This window comes from Monodon monoceros, unplaced genomic scaffold (genome assembly GCF_005190385.1).
Source record: "Monodon monoceros isolate NGI ecotype Baffin Bay Population unplaced genomic scaffold, NGI_Narwhal_1 Super_Scaffold_18, whole genome shotgun sequence".
Classification (NCBI taxonomy): Eukaryota; Metazoa; Chordata; class Mammalia; order Artiodactyla; family Monodontidae; genus Monodon; species Monodon monoceros.
Window position 1 is genome coordinate 155,511,882 of NW_021703774.1, and position 9,321 is coordinate 155,521,202.

Here is a 9,321-nt window from a genome sequence, read left to right on the forward strand (position 1 = left end):
TCACCCAACAGAAATGAGGCACCTCCACCCCCCAGAAAGACTCTTTCCACTGGCCAAATAGATCCCTCAAGGCCTATGTGCTAACCGAACAGACTTTACTCATAAAAGACCAACAACAACCTCGTTAAATGCCAATTTACACCTACTTTACACATATTTATAACAAGTGATGCATTAAGTTTAGAAGCTAGAGAACCAGTTAGGGAAAGAAGTAGAGGAGCCTCTCTAAGCAAGTAAACTGACAAACTTAAAAGTGAGAACTGACAGCTAGGAAAAGGTAAAAAAGTTATAAAAAACAGACCTAGAAATTTTTTCAAAATATCAGCCTGAGGCCACTTGACTAAGGGTATTTAATGCTCCTACTATTCAAAATGGCCTGAGGACATCACTAAATTATAGCCCAGGGCTATAATAGGTGGGACTAAGTCATCAAGATGATTCTTTTTATATTCATTTTAGACTCAAGGAAGTTATAATTTTGGGAATTGTTTTTTTCATCCAAAGTAGTTATAATTAACATTTTCATTCAGAAAGGAAGAGAACTGTCAGATATCTGAAAAATTCTACTCTTCCCAAATAAATCAGCTCTGAAAGTTTTCACAGGACTAAGATTTCACTGTCATTCTCACCTCTTCCAGCCACTCCAAACCTTCCTGGCTTTGGCAATCAAAATATTAAGGGGAAAACAAGACACAAGAGAATGCTACATTTAAATACCACATTCTGTTCTTCCTCAGAACTGAAAGAAAACCTATCAGACTGGTAAAATCACATTTTTCAATGTAATAATATCCACTGTTGATGGAACTGTCATTTGGAACACCATTTTAGAGGGGAATTTGGCAATATTTATCAAAACTTAAAATGTACACACCTTTTGTCCCCAAAATTTCATGGCTAAAAACTTACCCTTTTGAATGTATTCCCAAAAGTACATCAAGTCAAAAGTACAGAGATGTCCATTGCACGAGGTTTTTGTTCAAGTGCAAAAGTAGAAAAAATCTGAATGTCCACCAATAGGGGACAAGTTAAATCAACAAGGTACATTCACACAGTGGAATCCTATGCAACCATGCATTTAATGAGCTAGAGCTGTCTGTATTCATATAAAAAAAGTCACCAAGATATATTAAGGAAAAAGGCAAGATGCAAAACAAAATGTACAGTATGATCTGATCTATGTACATGTTTTTGCTGGTATGTGTAAGAATTTTTTTCTGGAAGGTTTTATGAGCAAGAGTTAACAGCAGATATCCTTGAGGAGAGGGACTAGGGGTAAGAGGTGTGTGGAAGGACCTTCATTTTTCATTTATAAACCTTCTATACTGTTAGGATCTTTTACTGTGTGCATATATTGCTTTTTTTTTCCTTTCCTTTTTAGCAAAGAAGAAAAAGGAGAAGGCGCAGAGGGATAAGGAGATAAATACCTAAGTAGGCCCAATACTTCTTAACTTGTAGAATGGTCTTATCTACAGGGCCTCCTCCCAGGTACTTGCGTTTTTTCACTGTAAGATGCTCCTTTCCAGCAATAATACCCAAAACCCATTTCCTCTGGCTTCCTCTCTGCAAACATTCTAGATGCTACCTGGTCATATAAATACCCCCTGACTTTGCAAAACTCTATCCACATACTTTCTTCAAACCTTTCTCCAATCCTGCATTTGGCATACAATGTGGAAGTATTTATTCACATCAATCCCACTTGCCTTCAGTGCTCTGCATCCCTGGCACATGCTGAGGATCACCACTTCTCCTGGAAAGGAAGCTCTTAGGGCACACTGCTCCCAGAAGCACATTTATCCACATTCTGGCAGTGACACTCCCAACCTTCCCACGGTTCCAATTCAACAGTTACTGGCTACAAGCAATGCCTGACACAAGGAAGATGCTAGAAATAGAAAAATGAACCAAGTACAGCTCATGTCCTCCAGGAGAGGGCAGATGCCAACACTAGTACCTGCAACCAACTCCGACATACCCCCGAGGGGATCGCAAGACTGTCTTCACTCCAGTGCCAGAAGCTGCTTTGAACTCCACCCACTCTTTCTGACAACACTCCTCCAGTATCACCAACAGGAGAATCATGGAAACCTGCTCCTCAATTGTTAGCACGTACTGAGTGCTACTCCTCATGAAGCACTGTAAGAAATACTTCACAAGCATTAATTAATTTTAATCTCACAATAACCCAGTGCAGTAGATAAAATCATTAGATTCTCTTTTTCAGAGAAGGAAATTGAGGTTCAGATTTACAGATAACACGCTGAAGCTAGGATTGGGACAGAGATTCGTTTGAATCCCAGAGTTGACATCCTTAACCACTATGCCAAATTGATTTCCCAAACCCTCCAGGAAACCGCGAGAAGGGCTGGAGAACTCACTCACTCCTTTCCCCAACGCACGGAGTGCTGGGGAACTACTCGGAAGAAGAGTTTCCACTTTCACAGAAAGTAATTCTGGGTCAACTGTATCGTTGATTCACCAGCTAAACTGATCGCAAGACAAGGGGATCCTTCCCCATCCGGAGCCAGACGACCCCGCAGAAATCACCAGAACCCGTTACTGTACATGGTCTTTGGCCCCCGAGGGTGCGAACCGAGGCCTTGCCCCTCCCATGGCCTCTCCCGGACAAAGTGACCATCGCTGCGACGGTCACTGCCCCAGCGACCTGGCGCCATCAGAATGAGCGCGTGCCCATACCACCCGCTGGACGACGCCCGGGGTAGGGGGCAACCCAATGTCAGGGAAGGAGGGGAGGGAGGGGGTCGGTCATCGAGTGAGGGTTCGCCCGGCTGGGTCCGGGGATTCGCCAGGGCAGGACGGTCCGAGAGAGGCCGACCGAGGCGGAACATCCCTGCCCGCTGCCCACCTCGGGCCCCTCCCCGGCGCCCCGAATCCTCCCCAAGCCGATGAAAGCGGCAGCGTAAACCCTCTTCTCAGCTCTCACCTTCCAGCGGGTTGCAGCCCCGCCGCCGCCGAGCTACGCGCACCGGCACGCCCCCCTTTCATTCACCTGTCGCCCCCTCCGGTGAGAGGCTGGGCAGCCGACTAATCATGGGTGCTCCTGGGCTGAGGAAGGCGGGCCCTTGGGCCAGAAGGTTGGTCAATGGCTCTGGTGCCCCCTCCAGAGGATGCGCTCTGAAGGCTCCAGTTCTCGCGGGGTGATGGGAGTTGTGGTCTCAGCGTTCATTTTTCGGGCAAAGATACAGTGGACAAAACTACAAGTACCAAGATGCCAAAAGGGGCAAGGACCAGCGCTTGTAAAAGGCTGGAGCTCGGTTCGGTCTTCTGAGTCCCACTTGAGGGACCTGCGAAGTAACGGTCTCTTTGTCCGAAGAGCTAAAAGCACGTCGTGCATATTAATACAGCCTGGAGCGTAAGAGTTATGACCTGTCAGTCCGCACACATTTTACAACCGCCAGCGCTCTCCGCAAAAATTCTGGAAATGAGTGAAATGGTTTAATGTACTCAACAGGTTTTTCTTCAACACCCGCAATACTCTCTTCCCTTGAAAGGATTTCAGGTTTATATATACAAGTGAAACTGATAAACAGCAGTACTGACATGTTCCAAGTAACAGTACAGGCACGTTCTGGGACGGTTGTGAAATAGATAAACCAGGTTACTGCTCTCAGAGAGTTTAGTTCTAATGAAGGGTGTATTCGTTTGCTAGGGCTGCTATAACAGAGTACCACAAACTGGCTTAAAGAACAGAAATTTATTGGCTCACTAATCTGGAGGCTAGAAATCCAAAATCCAGATGTAGGCAGGGTTGGTTCCTTTTGAAGGAAGGATCTGTTTCAGGCCTCTTTCCTTGGCTTGTAGATGCCCATCTTCATGCTCATACACTTCTGTGTTCAGACTTGCCCTTTTTATAAGGACACCAGCCACATTGGATTAGGAGTTCACTGTACCCCAGAACCACCTCATCTTAACTAATGACATCTGTAACAGCCGTATTTCCAAATAAGGTCACATGCTGCAGTACTGGGTCGTTAGGATTTCAACATAGGAATTAGGGCAGTGAAAGAGGAAACAATTCAACCCATATCAGGGACAGATGACCAATAAATAAATAGACAACTTAAAAAAGGAAATAGGTAAAGTACATGCCAAAGAGTTAAGACAAGGTGGTAAAGCAACAAAGAATGATTCAGTGGCTAGGTTAGGTTGAAGGTCATGGATGGCCTCTCTCGGTTGGTAACATTCCAGCTGAGACCCTAACTAGAAGAAGTGAGCCAGGCTAAGGTGAAACAGAAGTGCATTCCAGGCAGAGGAAGAGTTAGGAAAGGCTCTAAAACAGAAACAAGAAGATGACCCCTGGAGTGACCCCTGGAGTGACAGGCAGACCAGCTTAATGGGCATGCAACCTGTGCGATCCTACGGAGCCCCACTCTCAGAAAGGCCCCATGCTTGGTTTAATGTTCTGCTGCCTTAATTGCCCTTTTGCAATTCTTAATAATTTTTGAAAAAGGATCACTATATTTTCACTTTGTACGGGGCCCCACGAATTATGTAGCCAGTACAGGTGACAGGAAATGTGAATGGATAGAGAAGCAGAGGCCAGATCACCTAGGGATTTGTAGGCCAAGTTAAGGGGTTTGGATTTTTTTGTCTGTTTTACATGGGATGAGATACCTTTGAAGGAACTTAAGCAAGGGAGAGATATGATCTAATAGTAGTGGTCACAGTAAAAGATGCTAATTGGTGGGGTTAGGGTAGAGGTGGTAGAGATGGAGAGGGCCGGTTTAGAATATACTTTAGAGCTTGTCAACGACTAAACTGCAGCTCACTCTAAAAATAACTTAGATAATTTAGATAAAGATAATTTAGGAGGTAAAATGTCAGCCAAACATCATTGTACAATCTATCAGAGAAGAGCAGTTTATTTATCCCTTGCAAAAGCAGACACCCAGAGAAGGACAGCAGTAGTTACATCTTTACTCTCAGGGTGCCTCTCCTTGTCACCCAGTTCCCAATGACCAGCTCAGGACCCAAGGATGCTTGGTCCTCATGGCAGTGGAGAAGTCATCAGAATGGAGGCATCTCCAAGCTCAGCCTCTCATATCTTCTAACCTGGGAAGTCATGTAATTGGTGCCTTAACCTTAATTGCAACCATATATGAAACTCACCCTGTGTTAGTAATTCTATATTTCCTGCATCCAGTATCCAAATTTAAGGTATCAAATTTTATGGCTGTGACACATATGCCCTGTGCTAGATAACTTAATAATAGTCCAGGCTACTAAAATAAAGGGGCTTTTAAGACATGGAAGCAACCTAAGTGTTCATTGGCAGTTGAATGTATAAAGAAGATGTGGTATATATACAATGAAATATTACTCAGCCATAATAAAGAACGAAATAATGACATTTGCAGCAACATGGATGGACCTAGAGATTAACACAGTAAGTGAAGTAAGTCAGACAGAGAAAGACAAATATCATATGACATCACTTATATGTGGAATCTAAAAAAATGACACAGATGAACTTATTTACAAAACAGGAAGAGACTTACAGACATAGAAAACAAACTTACAGTTACCAAAGGGGAAAGGGGGGGAGGGGTAAATTAGGAATTTGGAATTAACAGATACATACTACTAATAGAAATAAAAGTAAAAATTTTTAAATGGGACCTAATCAAAGTTACAAGCTTTTGTACAGCAAAGGAAATGATAAACGAAATGAAAAGGCAACCTACGAACTAAGAGAAAATATTTGAAAATTACGTGACCGACAAGGGCTTAATCCAAAATATACAAACAGCTCATACAACTCAACAAAAAAAAAAACAAACAACCCAATCAAAAAATGGGCAGATGGGGGCTTCCCTGGTGGTGCAGTGGTTGAGAGTCCGCCTGCTGATGCAGGACACACGGGTTCGTGCCCCGGTCCGGGAAGATCCCACATGCCGCGGAGCATCTAGGCCCGTGAGCCATGGCCGCTGAGCCTACACGTCCGGAGCCTGTGCTCCACAACAGGAGAGGCCACAACAGTGAGAGGCCCGTGTACCGCAAAAAAAAAAAAAGGGTAGATGATCTAAATAGATATTTGTCCAAAGAAGACATACAGATGGCCAACAGGCACATGAAAAGATACTCAACACCTCTAATTATTAGAGAAATGCAAATCAGAACTGCAATGAGGTATCACCTCACACCAGTCAGAATGGCCATCATTAAAAAATCTACAAATAAATGCTGGAGAGGGTGTGGAGAAAAGGGAACCCTCCTACATTCTTGGAGGGAATGTAAATTGGTGCAGCTACTATGGAAAACCATATGGAGCTTCCTCAAAAAAACTAAAAATAGAATTGCCATATGATCCAATGATCCGACTCCTGGGCATATATCCAGACAAAACTATAATTCAAAAAGATACATGCACCCCTATGTTCACAGCAGCACTATTCACAATAGCCAAGACATGGAAACAAACTAAATGTCCACTGACAGATGAATGGATAAAGAAGTTGTGGTACATATATAAAAGAGAATGAAGTAATGCCATTTGCAGCAACATGGATGATCCTAGAGATTATCATACTAAATGAAGTAAGTCAGAAGGAAAAAGACAAATACCATATGATATCATTTATATGTGAAATCTAAAATATGACACAAATGAACTTATCTACGAAAAAAAAACCAGACTCACAGACATAAAGAACAGACTTCTGGTTGCCAAGAGGAGGGGAGGTGGGGGAGGGAAGGGATGGGAGTTTGGGATTAGCAGATGCAAACTATTATATATACAATGGATAAACAACAAGGACCTATTGTATAGCACAGGGAACTATATTCAATATCTTGTAATAGCCTATAAAAGAAAAGAATCTGAAAAGGAATATATATATATATGAATCACATTGCTGTATACCTGAAACATTGTAAATCAACTATGCTTCAGAAAAAGTTTTTTTTAAAGGGGCTTTTTAGGGTGGCCTGAAAAGGGGATATTTCTGGCAATGAGGTATAGGAGATATTCTTATGATCCCTGGATTTGATATAGTCTGTTGTGGAGCTCATTATCTCCAGACCAATAAAACCTTCAGAATTAAATACCCTGAACCTCAGTATATCATTCAGGGTTCAGTTGTAGGAAGAAGAAACCGTCCTGGCTAGTTTAAACACAAAAAGATTCATATAAGAAATTAGGTGATACCAATTCTTGAGAAGGCTAGAAAAGTGGACTCTGCAGGAATGACTCCAAACTATCCCACTAGGGTAGCTGCTACCTTTGCTGAAATCAGGAATGAGAGAAGTCAGGAGGCCACCACTGTACCTGTTGAGTTTAACAACACACCTCTGTGACTGCAATCTAGGGATCACTGGATTCAGGGATCACTGCAATCCAGGTACCACCACTGCCTCCAAAACAGCCTCTCAACCCACAAGGCTAGTGACTGGTACCCTGGAACCCGGTTGCAGAAACTCCTCACACCTCCACTGCCATGTTTGCCATCAGCAACAAGCAGCAGGAAGATGGCCCCCACCTCACTTCCGCCTTCCAAATCTTGGCATGGCATTTTAGCTTTCCAGTTTCTGCAGCACAGGGACACTGGAGGGAGGTAAGAAAGGATGCTGAGTGCCGATCAACAATATCCAGCACACCAAACACCATGGATGGCACAGCACTGTGACACTGATGATAAAACCTGGGAGCTACAAAGCAAAATAGAGAAAAACCCCCAAGAAACTACTTCCTACAGAAAATCAACTCTATCTTCCCAAAGAAACATGAAAAACTGATGCCACAGGCACCATTTGTTTCCCTTGCCATTTTAATCATTTTGATTAAAAATATAATAGGGTATTTTGAGCTGCTGATTATTAGCTTCTGCCACACCAGAGCAATTGATTTAAGTATCAGGGTGTACCCCCCACCTTCTGGTAGCTAACAAGTTATTGAGTACTGTCTGATGTTACAAGTCTGCTTCTGTCAAGAAGCGCTCTTTCTGGAGTGCTGCAAAGGATAGCTTCATGAAAACCTCTAGTGGTTATGGACAAACTGTGAAGACCCACAAGGTAACTTTTGCTCTGTAAAAAAGGAAAAAAACAAATCCCCTACCCCTGACATCAGGACATATTCTGGCCTGATGGTGCCCTGTGGAAGCACTTGCTCCATCTGGATGGAGGGCCAGTGTCACGATGCCAGCCAGTTGCAAGTACACAGTGGGGCAAGTACTTGACCCAATGTCCCAAGATCAGACATTGTAGACATTGACCCAGGTTCGGTCCTCACCAAACCACAACAGTCCTCCCACTAATACATGCACAGCGCCAGGGACCTTGTGCTTTACTCAAATGGATGCCAAGTAGGGTGAGAAGCAGACTCCCTTTTAATGCATGTCAATGCTTTGCATGAAAACAGAGTAGGATAGAAATGTGTGATGCCTCCTTTTCTGACCTGTGAGTATTCCTCAGGTGATGCTGGTTAGGAATTATCAGCTGGCTAAAAACAACACTTTTCCTACCCTAGGTGGCCCAATCCATAGGCTGTGAAAAAGGTTTCTAAAAAGGTGGCATTCTATGATGATACCCAGCAGGCTTCTTCCCCAGGTCCCTTTAAGTTGCTTGCCTTCTCTATGGATGTTCAACTTCAAGGTGTTCAGTTTCCCAAATTGGTGCCATATGTATTGTGGATAGAGATGTATAGGGACCAATAGACTGATGCCCAGAGCTTGGGTACAATGAAATCACTGAACAGAGTCACAATAGGACAATATATATTCTTCAGAGACTGAATAAAGAATGACAATCATGGCTGCATGTTTAAGACCATGGAGTCCATATGGACATACCCAACTACCAGACTGTATACATTAACTATATTTGATTTCTGTTTTGGGAAGATGGAAAAAGGCTAGTTACTTTTTATTACAGAGATTTTTTTGTTTGGGGGGTTTTTTTGGCCGCACCGTGGGCTTGTGGGATCTTAGTTCTCTGACCAGAGATTGAACCTGGGCCCTGAGCAGTTAAAGCATGGAATCCTAACCACTGGACCACCAGGGAATTTCCTGGAGAATTTTAATATACAAAGTACATTTATTGTAAATATCCTGTATGGGATTAAGGAAGTTCCCTAATGGGAAGGAAATAGGGCCTGCAACCCATTCCCTCTTTCTCCTGGGATCTAGGGGGAAAGAAATGTCTCTGGTCAAATCTTGTAAACATGCTAATAACTCATGCTCTTGGTAAACACATTAATAGTACTTACTAGCAGAAAAATAACAGAGAATCCTTATCTATGAAAAGGTTTGTTTTTTGTTTTGTTTTGTTTTTTGCGGTACGCGGGCCTCTCACTGTTGTGGC